The 18,994-nt window shown below is 44.7% G+C and overlaps 1 protein-coding gene and 1 pseudogene across 2 annotated transcripts in view; one reads left to right on the top strand and one right to left on the bottom strand.

Annotated features, from left to right (window-relative positions):
• LOC135918710 (uncharacterized) overlaps positions 1-18,994 on the top strand; it is a 485,047-nt gene that overhangs the window by 27,016 nt on the left and 439,037 nt on the right. The gene's annotated exons all lie outside the window — the stretch shown is intronic.
• Positions 17,196-17,373, bottom strand: LOC135918978 (U2 spliceosomal RNA; annotated as a pseudogene).

Raw genomic sequence — 18,994 nt, 5'->3', positions numbered from 1 at the left:
CCCCTATTGGCGCTCGGAATTCGCGTGACAAATTGCTGGGAAAAACTGCCTGCCGGCGCGCCCGAAAGACTACAGGCGTGCCCTAACCTAATAGAACGTAACCTAACATACCTAACCTAACTTTCATGGAGCCAATAGGAGGTGAGCGCCGGAAGAAATTCGTCTAAGAAATTCTCCCGACTGCCGGGAGGATATACACTGCCAAAAATAGTCTTCTTCCATGGGGTAATGGTAGGCACGTCGTGAATAATATTTTGCTATGGTTAGGCTACCTGTGCAATGAATATGCAAGTTCGCCAAAGTGGCACCTACGATGTGCACTTTACTTTTATCAGAAGTGTTTTTTTTATGTCACCACAGTAGCACGCCACGTTCTTCCGGTGCCGTGTAGCGAAGGATCTTATTCTCCGGCGATTGAAAATCATATATCACCGAGATTTTATAAGTGTACGTCAGCACAGTTCATTCAATCGATAAATGCCCATATGCTAATAAATTACGTCTCTACCTGCACCGATACGGGAGCATAGCTCTGTGCCAAACTTATAAAGGCAGTGTTAGGGCTTTCCGCTACTACCATTTCAAGCTTTCCTCTGTTTCTAAGGCGCCTGAAGGAAAGCAGTTTCCTTGCGACAAAGTTTCTACCAACGCTCGAGGTGTATTCACGCCGCGACCGCCACCTTTGTCCTGTCCCACCCACGGCGCATGCAGGTATCAAAGTGCAAGGTAGCAAACCTCAATCTTATCCGGTTAACCTCCCTTCCTCTCCCATCCAATTTATCTCTCCCGACCTGCCGGCGCCGCCGCTGCCGCGGATGGTAGAAGCGCGGCGCGCCGCGTGCTGCGCTGTGATTGGTAGACACGTTTCGCTCAAGGTCAACTCGTGCTCAACGGCACCAACGCCGTGTTCACTGCGCAGCGGGTCCCTTAAAGCTGTCGCTGTAAAATGACAACGCGAAGCTGACGCCCCGTGAACGATGCGCTCAATCTCAGTTACGGCACTGCACTTATCTCTTCCATTTCTCTTTAGAAATCACTTCACACACGAACATGCGCTCAATCGACTCGGTGAGGAAGCAAGCGCAGCGTTCTGCCTTCCGCCGCTGGTACCAGCATTGTGCGCGGCGCATTATAAGCACAAATAGCGTCCCTGCGGAGCTTCTGTGTTTTTATGCTCTGGCCTGAGCTGTAACCGTCAAGCTAACGTTATGTAAGTATTTTATCGGGTGCTGTATAACGCCGACCGTTTCCCGTTGGTCGCATTTCATGTCCCATCGCGGTGCGACGCCTGCAACGCCGCTGACAGCGCTCATCACACGCCAACGTTGTAATTAATGCGCTTGGTATGTGGTAGCTGCCAGGACTATGTTACTTCTCCCCAGGAGGAGTTTCGTTGCGTTTGCCTCGCGTCAACACGTCGCAAGTGCTGCGCTGAACATCGCAATCAATGTCAGTGACTAGCCCTTCTGGCGAAACTGACTTTTTAATACTATCGGGATCCCCGAGACCACGTTCATATTTTAGCGGATTTTTCAATCAACGCACGACGATACTCACCAATGCTCCACTGCCTCTACAAAGTGGGGCTATACACCTGAGCCGGCCACCACACCACCGTCGATGAAGTTGATGCCTTCTTGTCAAGGGGAATGGAAACGCGCTTAGCCTTGAGCTTTTAACCAACCTCAACAAACCGAAGGACGCAGAGTGCATACCGTTGAGTTAAGCATGTTTTTTCTCTTATTCGGCTTGGCATTTCGACTACTAGATAAGAGACGAAACAACAATGCATGCCTGAATATAAATTTTGAATGAACTTCTTAAATAAACAGTGAAACACCTTGTTGCTAGTTTCCGCTCTGTAAATTTTTATTGTCCCGTGCATTGGGGGCACGTTATAGAACCCCAGGTGGCCAAATTATTGCAGTTTCCCTCTACAGCGTGCCTCATAATCATATCGTGATTTCGGCACGTAAGACTCCAGAATTTAATTGAGTAAATTGTTATTTGTACTTAAGGTATACTCATAAATGTCAGTGCAACACGAGATTGTCGTATACTTAAAACACTAGAAAATCATGGACGATCACAATACATTAGACTAGCGATAAAATAGTGCAAATCTTAAAGAAGGAACACTTTCAATGATATTAATAAAGATATTGTCCAGGTCCATAACGCTCAAGAAACATCTAATCAGGGGGAAGGAAATATCTAAAAAATCAAGCAGCTGGGAATCTTCCACTTGCCTTACCTACACATGTACGTCAGTCTATTGAAGTCTTCTTTTCCATCTCCTGATAAGGCATCGAAGACAAGAAACTGATTGGCGTATATGAGCGTTGATGAGCTGATGTTTTCGAAAGTAGGCTTATTACCATGCCATTACGAAGCCAATATAAGCCTCTGCACTCGTAGCTATGCGAACCAGAAAGCCAAACGCAAGTATCAACTCGCCTTCTGAAGGGACGTATAATTAGGTTCAGAAAGTCTGCGCGAGAGGAGAACACTATACGGACCTATCCCATAAAAAAAGAAGAAGAAAGGGGGCTGTGCCAGGCATTCAGACAGGCGGAAACTTCCACGCAGGTAAAATGTAAAAGGTTCAATGGAACAAACACGTAGGTATGCCAAGAAACGTTTCTCCGTGAGTGTCACTTCCAGCATAAATTACCGTCTTGATACTGCTGGTGTTAAGATCTGTGGATGTTCTGCCTCCATTATCGCTGCATATATTAAAGGTGGGCACTTCCGATGGAGCTCCAAACTTCCGGACGGGAGTCTAGACGGGCCGCGATGAATACTTGATGAAAACGCGCCACTCCGGTGTTCCGCGATCAATAAAGTTTTACGGTCCACCTTCGTAAATTTTAGCGAAACTGCGCAGTGCTGGTCATAAACCTGATCTATCAAGTTTTACAACTTGCGGCCGCAATGCAATGCCGCAACCCTTAAAATATGGACATCTTAAACCACAGGAATACACATTTTAGCAATTTTTCTTGTTCAGTTAAGCTACACGCTCGTTTTTGGGCCACGAGAAAGACAAGGCACAAACCCAGGCACTTGACGTGACATTGCAGTAGAAAGCGTTCTCGAGTTTGAGAACTGCTGCCTAAGGTCAGCGCGAGTCACCTACGAAATGAACTCAGTACAGCGGCCCTAGAGGTAAGCAGACCGCTCTTTTCTTGGGGGATGTGTGCTAAAACAATATTAGTTTTGAGGCATCAGTAACCGCACGTCTCCTGCAAACTCTCTATTTCACCATTCAATCACGCTAAAACATCGCCAGCATGGGTCCTTTTTAAGCGACCTCGTACTCCATAAAATCAGCTTCTCGCTATGCGTAGTGTTGAAACAATGTCGTGTGTATTGTAAAGTGCCTTCTTCCCCGCCTCTCCCCTCCGCTATGAACAAAAGAGAGAAAAGTGAGGTACGAAGAGACCAGTTAAGTTTTACGAAGAAGTCGCAGTCAATTTGTCAACTGCCTACTGAGCTTTCAAAGTTCTTGAACGACGAGCTTTCTGGCACTGCAAACAAAATGTAATTTCAGCTTTACCTTATCTAGTTAAACACACGCAGTTTTCAATGATGGCTTAGAACGGCAGAAAGCTGAGCTAGTTGGTAAGGATTCATTATGCAAGAAAATGTGAGGCATGCAGACATGACACAAGAGAAGTTGCTAAGCTTCATTTCTACGGTGTTCGTGTTGTGCACTTCTCTTTTCTTGTGTCCTGTCTGCACGCCTCACCTTTTCTTGCATATTCAATGATGGCTCCGACTGCGCGCAAGTGGCGATATTGCCAACAAGCGCTGCTTTTCATGAAGAGCAACATTTCGCGCATTCGTTTTCTGACAACTAGCGAGCACGCGCCAGGATTGTAAAGTGTCATTTGAATCAACGGCAGTTTCATCAACTGTTTCAAACTTGCTTTAAAGCGGTTATAAACACGCAAGCCTCCGACTGACGAAGACTGCATGATAGCAAGCTTTAAATCCCAGCTCGTTCATTGATGGAGCTACTTACGCAAACATTGTGATGCAAGCCGAGATGAAATGTGATACGTTGTTCGAAGAGTAGCTACTAGCGATTGCGAGCCGCGCAGGGAATTCCGCTGCCATTGTTGGCTATGCCAGCCTTTAAATGCATGGCTATTTCTTCGTGTATAGGCTAACGCGCTGGCAATGGAGTTTTTAGGACTATATATATATATATATATATATATATATATATATATATATATATATATATATATATATATATATATATATATATATATATATATATATATATATATATATATATATATATATATATATATATATATATACATGGAGAGAGAGAGAGAGAGAGAGAGAGAGGTGCTTAAGTCCCTATATATCCCTCTTTCTTTCTTTTTTTATCGTGCGCACCATCTCGCCCAAATCACTACACTGTAGTCGGCTCTGCGTAGCACTTGTGTCTCACATAGTAATGACTACGCAAACTTCGAAACACGGCGGCCACGCCTATAGTATGGAGAAGGTGGCACACTGTTTGTTTATAAGCTTTACAAAGATTACGCATATCGTCTAACCTTCTCCCTGGCCTGGTCCTATAACCTCTTTGTAATCTTCAGTGTTAGCTTTCTATATGTTAAGGGCAGCAGTACTGTATCCCTGCAAGCTTCGTAGTGAGGACGAAATCAACATGAGCAGTACCACATGGCGGACTGACACGTGTTATCACTCATGCAATGGCTTGCAATCTTTTTGCAAAGGCTGCGCATCAGCTATGCTTCGGCGCTACTATTGGTGATGCCCAATAGCTAATGTTGTAGAGCAGCTCATTTTGTGAGAATATTTCGAAGCGATGCATTGCGCCTCACGCTTAAGAGGAAGGCCTAATTAGACGCCAAACGTAACTGTTTAAAATTTTGGCTTGCGCTTGACAAGGTTTGCCTATGTCATTTTTTAACCATCTCGTCCGTCCTCGAGGTCCTATGTTTGCATAAAAAACTCTTGAACGCTTGTTATCTATCGCTTTTTAGAGAATAAACGTTTTAGTTTCTGGCATTGGCCATTTGGTAAAAAATAAAACCTAATTCTTATAGAGTTCTGCAACTCACAATTGCAGTCAGTGTTGCTGCTTAAGTTTACGACAAAGTATCACGTCGGAAGAAGTTTAGTCATCTGATGTGAGTATGAGCTTTTACAAAGCGATTAGTAACTAACAATTGGGTAGGGTCTTTCCTGCCGACTGCAGAACGCGTACAATAAAGTACGCAGTGGGAACGTTACTGTTTGGAGCTTATAAGCATAAAACAAAACAATTTGGCTCAAACAGTGGTCAACGCTACACACTTTGTATCAAGCAGGCCGCATGGAAATATTTTTATCACCTTAATCACGCTGAAAATATTACACAATGTAAATTTATGACTTGCTGGGCCCTTGATGCCATTCGTATATGCTATACCTCCCTTTCGTGTCCCTTGAGAACATGTTTGTTGGTTGTTTGTGTCGATTGAAAAAAGAATTGTTGGGTAGGCTGTATCGGGGACGCAGCTGCCATGGGGTAAGTGAAGCGTCTTATCCGTGCTGCTGAGGATTTGCGAGCATTAGGCAGAGAAATAACGTAACCAAATACACAAGCGACATTTACCAAGAAAATGAAATTATTGGGTTTTACGTGCCAGAACCGCGATCTGATTATGAGGCACGCCATATTGAGGAGCTCTGGAATAATATGGACCACCTGGACTTCTTTAACATACACTTAAATCTAAGTACATGGGTGTTTTCGCATTTCGCCCCCATCGAAGTGCGGCCTTTGTGGCCGGGACTCCATCTCGCGACCCCGTGCTTAGCAACCCAACACCATTGCCACTAAGAAACCACGGCGCGGAATAAATCTTTATTCACACATTACGAATTTCACTTTACACATAACATGCTTAATTTATGACACAGCTATAGTTGGGAAGCAGTTGCATAAATGTTATATGCTGACTCTCATCTTTTTTTCTCCTTCAAGCTAGAAGGCAATTTCGTCGTAACAGCGTGAGCAGTGCCCTTGAAACAAAAGCGAGGCATCAAATGACTCGAAATAATATTGAAGGCAGAAGAGCCCAAATAATAAAAACATGCAGCATAAGAGGAGGGTAGTGGAACGTATACACGGTAGTTGCGAAACCACCGTGATATACGAAGCTCAGAGCACAAATATTGGACTTGAGCAGCGGCCTATACATGCATAGAGAAGATGGACCAAATGTGCCACTGCTTTCGCGATCTCGGTCCAAATACATGGCAACGATGGGAGGTCGAATGCTGTTGCGGATGTACAAGTACATGTGGTAGCGAAAAAAAAAATGCTACACGATAAAAGAAACCAAGAGAAACACCTTGAAACATAGTGAATTCCGCGTTTAAGTTTGTTGCACTTCGAATTCTTACACAATTTCCCATCGCTCTATCTTTCTTTTTTTGTCCATCACGTTGGCCTGCTCTTCTTGGAAAAGCGAGAGAAAAAAAAAACATAAGCCAGCGAAAATGCTAAGCGCTTCTTAGAGCGCGCCTGTCATCGATTTCTGAAGCCCAGTTCGTTCCACTTTTCCTAAGCCTGCCGCTTCTCAACCGGCGGCAAGCAGACCCGCCCCCGCCCCCTTTTGAAAAGAAAAAGCAAGAAAGAAAGAACATGAAATGTTGGCAATCAATTTGACGTCGTCTGTCTCCACACCTATTCCTGTAAGCGTGACTGCCTCTCGAATACATTCCCACTCTCTGCTTGAAGAAAATTTTCAATAATAAAGGAGTAACAAAGGAAAAATGTTTAGAAAAAAATACAGATAGAATGGCAAGCTATCATAAGATATCCAAGTATTATCCACTCCTCGGCATATACTAGACGTGAGATATTAGAGTGTGTCAGCATTTCGAGTCGATTGCTCGGACGTTTGTGTCGCAACGTTGTAGTTTGAATTCCCGTTTCCTCTAATTTTCCACTCTCACATAAACTGACGATCATACAGTTTGTTTTGTGATTTGAAAAGGGTAATTATTATTGAAAAGATGCCTGTAGTATAGCCTGTACATGTCAGCGTTTCTTTCTGGCCACTTCAATTTTGCACCTAATCTTTTTTTTTTTACATGTTGCATCACGATTCATTATTGTTGTTGAAAACCAGCTTTATGTATCCCTAAGCAAACTTTAGGATGCCATGCATATAATAATTTCTGGTCAGTTTGAACATCGATAAATTGAACGTAGGTTGCCTGTTTTTATTTCGGGAAAAGAGGCCAACCTACCGAGTGTGTAATCGTATGTGCAAATTGCCGTTCTTTATCTTTCCCCATTGCAATCTCTTTTTTTCGTCTCATTTATTATACGAACATTGTACCGACGTGCAGGTCATTCGACCCATTTCTTTCTTTCGCCACAGCCCAGCCTCGAGCGGGCTGATCATATCTGATTTTCTTATGTTCACATGTTGTTAGACTGCTTCTCTTTTTTTCTTATTTTATGTATTTTCTACTTGATTCAGGTATTATTAAGCTGGTTTTTCCTGTTATGCATTTTTCCTCTTTCTTTATGTACTTCCCACTCCTGCCTAAGGCCTTCTGTGAAGGCTGGCAGTAATTCTGAAATAAATAAAATAATGTAATCATTTTCACCTGTTCTATTTCATTGATAATTGCTAGCGTACACGCAATCATTCTCGTTCCAGTATAGAAATAGCTGTGCTGCTGATTGAATGAATTAAAGGCAATATTTTGTCCCTAAAGAGAGCAGTACCTTGAGGATCAGCAACGGCTGATTGCGAGGGCCCAGAACGCGGCCCGAGCTCAAGGCATTCTGGAATGAGGACGCCTCTCCAAAGCTGCATTCACCCAATAAAAATGTTTATTCTCTCTCTCTCTCTGTATGAGAGGCGAATGGGAAGGTACGAATGACGTGTTTTTGCTTTTTGGTTTTATTTTTGTTTGCCCGCCACAAAATCCCTGTGCATAAGCAGTTTTGAATTTCACCCTGATTGGAACGCGGCCACCCCAGCCCGGCATTGTACGCGCGACCTGTCATTCAGAAGCTAGAACGCGAATGCCGTAGCAAGTTAGTCACAAGGGGGTTTATGTTATTCGCTGCCGCAGGTCCTCGCTTACTGGGAGTTGCAATAAACATGCAGCCTCCGGTGAAAGGCACGGCATGTCCTTTTCATGATTTGCTCCATCACCGCTCTGTATACGCGAGTTTCGAAGGACTTTAGAAACCCAAACAGAGCGTATTAGCGTGGGGCTGACGTCTTGTTTGCTTCGTCGCTGGGCAGCTTCCAGGAACCGTGAAAGTCTACGCTCTCCGGTGCGACAATTGCACAGAGGAGAGGGAGCAGGAAACACGTCAAAGATGACGTATTATACACTTTGGGATCCAGCGGAAGCTTCCGTCGTCAGCTTGTTGACCAGCGTCGGCCTCAGCCACCGACAAAATAAATGCGGCCATCGGCGCTTGCCACCCCGGCTTCTGGATCTGCTTGACGCAGCAGATTATAGAGACAACCCCGCGCTTAGCTTCGGTACGTTCTGAGCCCGTGACTCTTGACGGGCTAAGACCAACGCCCTTTTTTTCTCTGGTGCCGTAAACACCACTTATGTCGTAGGCAGCAAGCTAAGCTTAATAAAGGGGGCGCTTTGTGTTGGCGGAGCACCTGTCCGGGAGGGTCGGTTGCACTCCGGGGCGATCGAGTGGGCACGCCCAAACTGGAAGAGCGTCGCCCCGAATAAGCCGAATGAGAGGCGACAATGAAGCCATTGTCCCGAAGGGGACTGACGTGCTAGGATATCACATGTCACGCCCCCTTTCTTTCAGTTTTATGTGCAGCGCTTTCTCGTCAACGCATTTCATTCCAGGCTGAACACGCAGTTTCCTTATCGCGCAGGTGCAGTTGGGCGTTGTTAGATATGGAGCTGTTTCCTGCGATTACTTCGAGTTCCCCAAACCACTTCGAGTCGCAGCACAGCTAATTGAGGAATGCCGAAGCAGGAAAGCACATTCCAGAGGAGCGGCCGAGCAAACAAGTTTAAGGCAACAAGTTCACGTGCCAAGAAGTTCGTGCGCCGCCGGGATTAGCAGGTGGGCCTCGGACAATGGAGCATGAGCAGCCCTCCCCTTCTCCTCGTTAGAAGTGCATTGCCAGTCTGCGAGGCAAGACCGCAGAGAGCCGCCAGGTGTGACACCGCGACACGGGCGCCTACCATTGGCTGAAAGTGGCGTCATCGGAGCGGACTCTCCCATTGGTCAAACATGACGTGACTTACAGTGCTCGAAGGGCTTATAAGAAGCCTTCCAGAGATTCTGAGAGATGCCCTGATTCCCTGATTCGCCTCTCTCGAACTTCTTGCCGCGGGCCGCAGCGTCCGAGTTGCTGCCGGCCCGTAATGTCTGTACGACTGTTAATTGACGCTCACCTCCCTGTACATAATGTAGAATAAATCCCTCCCAAGTTTTTGGTTTCCATCCTGAAGTCCGTCCTTCAACCCCTACAGCGTAAAACGCGCACGTTGATATCCGAAGAATGATACGTGGTCGTTGTCCTGTTGACAAGTCCATAGACATCACGTCCTGATATTTGTTTCCTTTTTTTTCGTTATGTCAATAAGTGTTTGGCTTAGAATAAGACACACAGCATTCATTACGATAACGGCCTCCGGTATTCGTCGAGTACGCGCATATTTGCCTAATTAAAACGGCTGAAGCAAGCGATGGAAGCTTAAAACAACTTTGATCATGTTCTTGCCTAATGAGTATAATGCGCTAACAACCACACAGAAGGTAGGGGGGAAATGAAATCGTTGGGTTTAACGTTCCAAAATCTTATGGGGGGATGCTGTAGTGGTGGGCTACTCGAGTCTACACAACTCGGGGAGACGTCTCCTTTTGCTGGCTGCATTTCATTTTCCTGATTACTTGCTCTGGAACGGCTAGTACTCGTTAATGTTACCGCATGAAACTGGCAGCCAATGCGCTAGTGAAAATGGTGAACTACGAGATAAAATGTTGTAGAAAAGTACTCGTTAAAATACCTCAACCCGGAACAATAGTGACAATTAAAGTTACCACTTTTTATCTTGCAGACTGTTAAATTTCTTCTTTTTTGATGACTACGTTTTCTTCGGAGACTTCAGGATCAATTTGGCTTCGTGGGATCTGAGTATCGGGCCAATATCATTTCCTCAAATGAGAGGATTATAGGTCTTGTATTGTACGTAGGACCCAGAAAGAAGCATCAAAACGAAGCTTGGAACAAAAACAACAACAACAAAAGAAACACCCAGCAGATTAACGTAAAGCTATGTACAGAGAAGTAATAATTCATAATTCATATAAAACGGTCCAACTGAAACCCAAATGCATTGGCTTAAACTGCGCTCGGCTATAATTGGGACCAGTATTGTTTACTTTACTGAACTTTACTGATCTTACTGAACAAAAAATATGGGCCCATCCCCGACCTCGTGCACTCTAAGCAACACACCCCATGGTACAGTAATGCGCCCAAGCAGTCTTCGTGTTCCTTCGTTGTCAACCGCTGTTCACTCGCTTGTTTTCAGAGGCGAGAAAACTTGCAACGCTATTTAAATTGCGGTAGTAGCGTAGTTGTCTTCCTCCAGCCCGTCAGCTTGCTGGGGACCAAATATTTACATTTTACCTCCTAGGAGTAATCAGCAGTAAGCCTGAAAGGCGGGGCTGTCTGGAAAAAAGGGAAAGGAAAAAAATTGTAGCTTCGCCATAAGAATGAAGCCATGAATGCGATAGCAACATGCTAGAATATTACGCGAAATGTATGACTGGGACGTGTGGTGGCTGTATGATGGAACTAAACGTAAGCTAAGTTCAAACGAGCTGTTGTGATAGGGGTCCTCCGTTTGAATCCTGACATCGGACAATTTCATTTTTGTTTATTTATTAAAGGCAAGGTCTGTTCCTTATCCTTATCGGGCATGTTTCATACGTCTTTCCTGGGTCGATGCTGGATGTAGTGCACAGCCGCGTCAGTAAAATTAAATCATTTTCAGGCTTGTGCTCTGTTATTGTTTCCCACGTTTAATAGTTAAGTCTGAGATGTTTAAGATGAAAGACACGCGCTGTCGGCGTTTTGTATTGAGACATTTATTTGTGGGCCACCATTCTCAAAATTTTGAGGAATAATTTTATCAAGAATGTAAGACCTGGTAAGAGCAACTGACGTGATAGAATGGTGAGGCTATATAAATCGCATATACCACATGCCATATAGCATGGTGAGGCATATAGCATATATATACCTAAAAAGGATACAAAAACAAGAAAGGGGCTGGCAGATGGAATGGCACACTGTGGTATAAACTTTTTTAAAACAGGGTTGAAGTGCCTCAGACAGGCTGGCCAACGTTTCGATAGGTGGACCTATCTTCGTCAAAGGCCTTTGACGAAGATAGGTCCACCTATCGAAACGTTGGCCAGCCTGTCTGAGGCACTTCAACCCTGTTTTAAAAAAGTTTATACTAAAAAGGATACAGAAACTCCGCTGGAGGTGTCTAAGTATGCGTAAGCATACCCACGTTAGGTCAGCGTACCTCCAAATTTTAATTTGGTCCACCGCCAAAGTTCAAGTTGGCCCACCCCCAAATTTAAGTTGGCCCACCCCCAAATTTAAGTTGGCCGAACCCCAAATTTCAAGTTGATGCAACCCCAAGTTTCAGCTAGACCAACCCTATACTATAATTTTCCCATGCATTCTCTAAGGGTCCCTATGCACCTCTAAGGGTATCGTATCTTTATATTACAGCGAAGCTGTTTATTGCTCGGATTCCGTGCACTTTTGTTCTGTGTCAACAAAAACTATCGTAATTAGCAATGTATATATATACATGATCCTTCACGCAAATGTATATAATTGAATGTTTGGGCACAACTTTCGTCAGTCACGATGACCACAGATCAAGACAATAAATGCATAGGTGCCTTTGTTCAAAATTGTGTGTCATCTCTGTGCCGTGTGGTAAACAGCTTTTCTGGGCATCCCCTTTCACAGAGTGAAATGGCTCATAATTTTTTTTTGGTTTTAGTTGTTCCTTCTTGCTTACACTATTGTAGCGATGTCTTAACTTTGCAAATTACGCATTTTTGTGCAGGTGCAAGACATTACACTATTCGCGTGATAGGGCTGTGTAGTCGCCAAAGAATTCTTACACATTAATACCTCAATATATATGGAACCGGATGGCTACGGCAAAAATTCGCTTGGAGTGACGATATAATTGATATCCCAATAAAAGAGTTGACGAATAAGCTTATTTTTCTTCACCTCGAAGACGGTCTATGTTGGGGTCGAGAAATATAACTGCGTTCCTTGCAGCATTCGTGTAACGGGGACCTTTCTAGTAGACGCACGTGTGCGATGCAAAGCAAAAATTTAATCTGGGCGCTGAATGCTACTCATTACAATACACTGTGCTCGTACACAACGTTACGAAGTAGCACATACAAACGCAGCGAAAAGGACCAACTAAACTAGCACAATGCTTCAAACGAGGTGGTAATATCTGACCAAAAGCAACTGAAAATTTAGCACAGGCTGTATTCACTAACCTAAAATACTACCGAAAGGTCAGATGGAAATAAAAAAACACTTTGACGAGTTTCTTCTGGGCAAACTTGTTGGGGGTTCTGTCGAGTATTGCAGTAGCGAGTACCTTCATTTTGACGTAACTCTTTCTGAACAAAGCATCACAGAAAGCGTTTGCGTAGAAGTGCTGTACTCACTGATAATGTAGAAGCAGTTGCAACATACACTCTTGTCCTTTTCACCCACATGCAAAAAAATTATCCTAGAAAAGTTTTTCTACTTTCAATCAGTCTGGCAAATTGTAAGGTGGGGTGAATGTGAGCTCAATAATTACTGATGCCTGACAACGTTCTTTTTTTTTCTTTCCCCTGCTCTCAGTCGTTTCCTAATCGCGGGTCTACGTAGTGTGCCGAAAGATCTGTGTGTCTCGTGACCTTTGGTGAAGCATATACGAACGTGACTCTTCTCGCACGCGCATTCGAGATTTGCACGCTGCTTCAGCGATAAGTCAGCGGCACGTGGAAATCGGGTGGCCGGCTGGTGAATATGCAATAAGTGCTACGGCAACCGCGCATTCATACGGTCGCAGGTGGCTGGTCTTGTGCGATAGCCGCACTCTGCTCAGTCCGCCACCCCCTTTTTCTGCCCAAACATAGCTGAGCTGATTTTCACGCAACTTTCCTTCGCGCTCCTTGGACGTAGGATTGAATAAGCAAGTAGCCTGAGCAGCGCATTACGTAAGCAGGCTGTGTTGCGTATGCAACACCAGGTGGGAAATTCGACACCCTATATAGAACAAGTTCGTGCTATGCGTCCGTCTCAAGTTTGCAGAAAGCAGCTCTTCGAGTAGTCTTATATTATTCGATGTTTACAATGGCACAAACTATAATAAAATCCAACATAAAGCATACTAAAACTGACATATAGTACTCTAAGACCAACAAAAAGCCTTACGAAAATGATGCGCTAAAGCTATGGCAGGGTCTGGCTTTAGTACTAATTCAGTATGGTTTTAGTATTACTCCATAGTGTTTCCGCTCCACAAAATATTTAGAGTCGTGTAGAAACATATCGAGTTGTATGGTTGCTCAAGGAGCGTAGGCGCTATCGGCGCTGCTTTACCGCGGTCTTGTCTCGGTAGCGGGGTTGCGAACCAACCGCGGAGGCGCAGCGGCTTTGGCTTAGCGCTGCGAAGCCTAAAGGCTAAGTCTGAATCCCGGCCAAGGCGGCCACATTTCTGGGGGCGAAATGAAAAAAAAAGAAAGTAAAGAAAAATGCGAGAAAAAGAACACTCGTGTACCGTCCATTTGGTGCACGTAAAAACAACCCCACGTGGCAAAAATTAATCCGAAGTTCCCCACTACAGCGTGCCACGTAATCGTATCGTGGTTTTAGCGCATACAAACCCAGAATGTTCTTTTTAACGATGGTGCCAGTGCAGCTCAGAGATGGAGGGACAGAAGGCTTTCAGAGGCTCCCGAGAGGCGCTGCGTGTTTGCCTGCAAAAACGATGAAACCAAGCACACGTTCAAGTGGACGCATCGTCACGTTCCGCGCAGTAGGCTGTGAAGCGGAATCGGGGCAGCGTTCTGGCCTTTCACTGAAAGCACGAGCGTTTTGCACACAGAGACCAGCGCCCCGGCTGTACAGTTAGTTGTCTGCACACCACACAGGAGTGTGTACTGTGGTCTGAGTGAAGCCGAGAGTAGACTTCTAACTACAAAGCCTGACAGTTTACCGTCTGTCTCATATACACCACTGAGTTGCAACGCCTGCGACGGCAGTGGCGGCGCTTTTGAACGTCAGCGTTTTGAGACTCCTCGCAGCTGCCACGGGGATGTTTCTGGACCACAGCAGAAGTTGCCTCACATTGTATTTAGCTCAGACATGTTGCCCCCAAGGGAGGTTTCTTTATTTAAACCCCGTTGGTCGCCCCGAGTATTCCTAGAAAACCGTCCAAGAAGATTCATGTCGAACGCCAACTCTTTCTATCGCTTTTAATGCTTCGTCCATCGGATAAAAATGAATACCCAAATTTCGTTGCGTAATTCGGTTAGAAGAATAGGATAGTCACTAAGGTTTGCAGTTTTTCTTCTGAATACGACTCCCAATCTCCTCTCTCACCACAAACTCTCCATTCTGAAAGAGATCTGAAAGCGATACAAGACGAAATTATAGAAATTCTCCGCGATGGACGGCGCTATCCTAGAGAGAGAGAGAGAGAGAGAGAGAGAGGATGCATAAAAAGGCGAGTAGGTTAACCAGAGGCAGTTCAGTTTGGATACCCTGCACGGGGGAAGGGATAATGCGGAAAAAAGAGAAAGAGTTAAGGGGTAGAGAAGGAACGAGGGACGGGCCCAAACAAACAGCCTACACTATACAGACTGTTCCCGCAACGTTCTGTGCTGTATCGCAGCTTGCGCTGAAGCACATCCCCGTCAAGTCGGCGTTAATAGCTTGGTGCTCGCACGCACACACCTAGAGCGGGGAGCTAGTCCCACGCTTCGGGTTTCCTCGATGGATGGAATTGGCCGATCCCCAAGAGCACTGCTCTCGCGAGTCCAAGCACGATCAGGGACCACACGCCACGAAACAGCCGCCCGGCAATTAGCGACCAATGACGGCTACCGGCTGCATGTACACAACCGTGTACAAACGCGCTTCGTGACGAAATTTCATGGTTCATCGCACTTCCGCAGACGCGGCCGCCGAACGTAAACGTAAACAGCTTGTTTGGTACCTCCCACACACACAGCGTCAACGCTTCTACACACTAGGCAAGTGCTGCATCAGGCCCCGCTAGAAGTAAAGCTGACCCTTGGGTGTTATGACTGAAGCCAATTTCTCTCGCTGTATCTTCCATGGAAAAGTACTTGCCTGTTGATGGATCTTGGGCACTTTGCGAAATTTGGTTTCGCATTAAGTTTGCTGCCTCGAATAAGGAATTTTCTAGCTGGTACGGATACGTTCACCTGGTGAAAATATTCAAATCATTTTTGAAAATATATTGTAGCGCTATGCATATGAGAGATGTCTGCAATAACAATAAGGACAAGTAATACGGCCAGCTAAGAAGTACAGAGTCTATTATTACCGTGTACCCCAAACATCGAACTAAAAGAAAAAAAAATGCTTATTGAGACTTTAAAAATCTAGACACGAGAACTGTGAAGCATAAACGTATCTCGACAGACAGTAACGTAATTGCAGATAGAAGAATATTTTATTAATACATTGTACACGCATAACACCCAAGAAATTCAGTACATGTGTCCCTGTCATGTGCAACTTTGCATCTTTGTTTTTAATTTCGTAATTGTTTTTATGCTTTACAATATAAGTCCTTATATTTCGCAGCTTTCGCATCCTACTTTAAAAAAAAAAAAAAAACTCGAGCTTCTTTTGCAGCATCCATGCTACATGCGTCACATATCATCAGCGCATGACGGACGCACCATAACGCAATGGTATATATTTATTTATTTATTTAGTCATACTGTTAACCCTCACTTGAGGGTCGTTACAGGGAGGGTCAGTAATTTCATTGTACATAGAACATAGAACAAACATTGGAGATTTGTAGGAGAACATTTGTATACATAGAACATTTGTAGAAAAAAATCGAGAAATCGAAAGAAACAACATAGATTTCTTTCTTTTGCCTGCCAATGAAGATAACTGTTTCTTTCGCACTTCCGTGTTCAGTTATCTATAAGATTAGAACCTCAACGTGGTGCTTCATATTTCTTTTCTTACAGTTGTATTGCTCATTTCTTGGTGCTTGCTTCGATTTTCTGCCTTCCTGGCGAATTATAACGAAAGAGCCGGCCGCTAACCAAACTGCAGGACTTACGCTAATGCCTAGCAGAGGTAACTAAGTACTTCTCGGCTAAATAGTGCGTGGGGCTCAAACTATTTGTGGCACAGCTTATCCACACGTCCTCACTCACTTTTCGCAGCAGACACCTCCTTGGTGGCGTCTGCGCTACAAATTACGCGACTGGCACAGAAGGTTCCCAGCTTTCAAATTTCATAGCGCATATTCTTTTACTAATTGAAAGTAGTGAAAAATGGCGACCGTCCTTACAACAATTCCTTCACCTGTGGAAACAACTCTCAGAAACTTTAAGTAAATCTAATTAGGACAAATATACTTGCGTGGTATCTTAATCATCATAATCACCATCATTATCAGCAGCAGCAGATAATTTTTTTTTACGTCCGCTGCAGGGCGAAGGCATCTGCCTTCGATCTCTCATCACCCATGTCTTGCGTTAGCTGACTATAACTTACACCTGCATTTTCATAATTTCATGACCCCACCTAATGTTCGGCTCTCCTCAACTTCGCTTCCCTTTCCTTGGCACCCATATTGTAACTCTAATGATACGTCGGTTAGCTACCCTACGCATTGCATGGCCTGCCCAGCTCAACTTCTTTCTCGTTATGTCAGCCAAAATATCGGCTATCCCCGTTCGCTCTCTGATCCACACCACTCGCTTCCTGTCTCTTAACGTTATGCCTAACATTTTACAGTGAAGATGTATATGGCTAGGTTCTCTAAAAAAGTTGCGTGCGTCTGTCGAGCCGTGTAAATCGAGAATTTATCCCCATACATGGGCCGCTCCCAAGGCAGCGCAATACCAGGCCGTTCCACGACGGAGGTGAAGCAGGCTTTAAGCACTCCACCACCATGCAAAATTAAGATTAATCTCTTTGGTGCAAAACAACCCGTATCGTATATTAAGCTGACATGAATAGATACTACACTTTGACCCGCGTCGGCCATGTCTACGTTCGCACCACCCTCTCTTTGTCGGCGTTCCAAGCACTTGCGTATCTCCTTTCCTTTCCTTCCACTCTCCTGTAGCGGCGCTCTTGTAAGCGTGCTGTCCGCCAGGACCGCGAGGCGGAAAGAAATGCAAACCGTCAATGCGACCCCGATTCCGCAAACTTGGAACGTTTCACCGGAGCAATGGCAAGGTGTCAGAGGGAGTTTGTGTGGCCTGTGTTTTGTGTGACCCCTTGTGGTTTTCGAGTGACCTCACAACCATTACTGCGTTACGGGTCTTCGACCAACGCACCATCGCCTAGGCTGCGGTGAAGCAGTGTGTGCCCTCGGGGTGCGGTGAGGTGCGTCTCTGTTCTATACGTGCCGCGATTCGTTAGTAAAAGGCATCGTGCCGCGTTTTGCAACAATACGTGGGCGTATATACCCCCTGGTGCCTCATCATCTTCCGAGGCCCAACATCGTGGAGGACGGACTAGTCGCGCCTCTCCTTCCATTTATGTGCATATGGCCTTTGACGCGCGGCAATGTACAGTTCACCATTAAGGAGCCCACATACACAGCTTTTCAAAGACAGTGATGAGCACCCAGTAAGAATTTGGCAATGTCTGTAGTATGCGCTCCAATCCATTTTTATTCTTCTGGAAATTTGGCGTGATATAGTTGTGTGTAAAAGCCCCAAGAAGATCCACCCTAAATGCACACTCGTTCCAACACTCGTTGGGAGGAAGCTCCGGAGATTTTTCCGTGAAATGTGTCAAACAATACTGCCGGCTCTACGATTTAAGCTCAACTTCAGACTCGTTCACCTTAAGGTAATTAAATGTTCCACACACGTTGAACATATAGAAGGACATTGAGAAGATAGTTGAACTAAGCGCCTCCTTTAACTTCGGCCTGGTAAAGTACCTGTTTCCGCTTTTACTGCTGGTATTGGCCGCTTATTTTGCATTTTTGCAGTTTTCGGCAATCTTTACTAGATGCTGTACATCTAAAACACATACGCGGCACATCTATAAGGGCTGAAAATTGTACGCATGTGTCTGATTTCCTGAAAAAGTTATTTCATAAGAAATAGTCTAAAAACCCGAGCAGCAGAAATTATCGAAGAAAGCAGCCTCTATATAGAAAGCTGGTTTACGCTCTTTCCATATCTGCGGCCATGAGCACATGATTATGTCGTACATGCGATGTGCAAGGAGATAATGATGGCGCTTACGACGAAGATAACGAAGACGATGACCTGAATCAAGATGATACAGTGTCGAATGGCATGAGTTTCATCCTATTACTTGAGTTGCACTGTTTAATGAGTTTCCGTGTGCTGCTACATGAAAAAAATGTTCTAGATATTTACTTAGTGAAGCCTATTCTTCAAAGATCTAAAAAAATATGAGGAAACATGTTCATTTGTGTCTGTTATTACATTTTTGTGCTCTGGCGGGGAAACAACACGCGCTGCAACTCCTTATTGTTTAAAAAGATACAGCTTCTCGCCGCGTGATACCCACTTAAGGTACGTAGATTCCATTTCAAAACACACACTATGCACTCTTTTAGCTTGAGTTGCTTATACAGGTAACTCATATCCCGTCTTCTTCGAATGTCACATTGCACATTT

The sequence above is a fragment of the Dermacentor albipictus genome, chromosome 2, assembly GCF_038994185.2.
Source record: "Dermacentor albipictus isolate Rhodes 1998 colony chromosome 2, USDA_Dalb.pri_finalv2, whole genome shotgun sequence".
Classification (NCBI taxonomy): domain Eukaryota; kingdom Metazoa; phylum Arthropoda; class Arachnida; order Ixodida; family Ixodidae; genus Dermacentor; species Dermacentor albipictus.
Note: the sequence above shows the minus strand (reverse complement) of the source record. Positions and strands in the feature narration are given on the sequence as shown.